This window comes from Tamandua tetradactyla, chromosome 4 (genome assembly GCF_023851605.1).
Source record: "Tamandua tetradactyla isolate mTamTet1 chromosome 4, mTamTet1.pri, whole genome shotgun sequence".
In the NCBI taxonomy this organism is placed as follows: Eukaryota; Metazoa; Chordata; class Mammalia; order Pilosa; family Myrmecophagidae; genus Tamandua; species Tamandua tetradactyla.
This window is the reverse complement of record NC_135330.1, coordinates 87,177,034-87,178,234: the sequence shown is the minus strand read 5'-3', so window position 1 is coordinate 87,178,234 and position 1,201 is coordinate 87,177,034. Positions and strand designations below refer to the sequence as shown.

Sequence of the window (1,201 nt, the reverse complement as noted above, 5' to 3'; positions counted from 1 at the left end):
TCAGCCAAAATGTACAAAATATATAATTATTCCCATTATATGATGATTTCAGAATACTTTTGTAAGATGATATGTAATAAAAGAAAAAGAAACATAATTTCATAAGGAAAGAATAATTAATATTAATATTCACTATGTGTCTATCCATTATTGTGATGAATTTTATATTGTGATCACACTGTCAAATTTTTGTTCAAATTCATGTTTATTTTTTTTTCTTTTCAGACCTTGAACTCATTTGTGCACAATATGAACAAATTTTAATACATGGAAAGTCAAAACAATATTTCAGAATTCATTGTTTTGGGACTTTCTTATGACCAAGACATAGAAGTATATTGCTTTGTGCTGTTTTTGTTCTGTTACATTTCCATCTTGGCAGGAACTTCCTGATTCTTGTCTCCATTTGATGTAGCTCCCTTTTTCACCAATCCATGTACTATTTTCTCACCCATTTATCCTCTGTGAACATCTGCTACACTTCTAGTGTTACACCCAAACTTATCAGTGACTTGTTGGTGGGGACAAAAAACATTTCTTACAATAATTGCATATTACAAATCTTTACTGTGCACTTCTTTGGAGCTATTGAGGTTTTAATTCTTACTGCCATGGCCTTTGATCATTATGCTGCTATCTGCAAACCTCTGCACTACATGGTTATTATGAACAGGACAAGATGCAATCTTCTAATCCTAGCTGCTTGGGCTGGAGGGGCTGTCCGTTCCTTTCCTCAATTGTCTATGACAATACGGTGGCCGTTTTGTGGTCCAAATGTAATTGATCATTATTTCTGTGATATTTTCCCACTGCTAAAAGTCGCCTGTATTGATACTTACATCACAGGTGTCCTTGTGGTTGCCAATTCAGGTATGGTTGCCTTAGTAACTTTGTTGTCTTATTTGTTTCTCATGTCAGTATATTGTTAACCTTAAGAAATCATTCAGCTGAAGGAATCCGCAAAGCCCTATATACCTGTGGGTCTCTTATCACAGTGGTTGTCTTATTCTTTGGACCTTCAATCTTTGCTTACCTTAGACCACCTAACACTTACCCTGAGAATAAAACATTTGCACTGTTTTACACTATCATTGCTCCTAAATTCAATCCCTTAATCTATACTCTGAGAAATACAGAGATGAAAAATGCCATAAGAAAAATTTGGCGTCAAATTTTATTTTCAAAGAAAGCACAAAATTAA

At 34.0% G+C, this 1,201-nt stretch overlaps 1 pseudogene; it reads left to right on the top strand.

Annotated features, from left to right (window-relative positions):
- Positions 1 to 267: 267 nt before the first annotated feature.
- Positions 268 to 1,201, top strand: LOC143681177 (olfactory receptor 4P4-like; annotated as a pseudogene).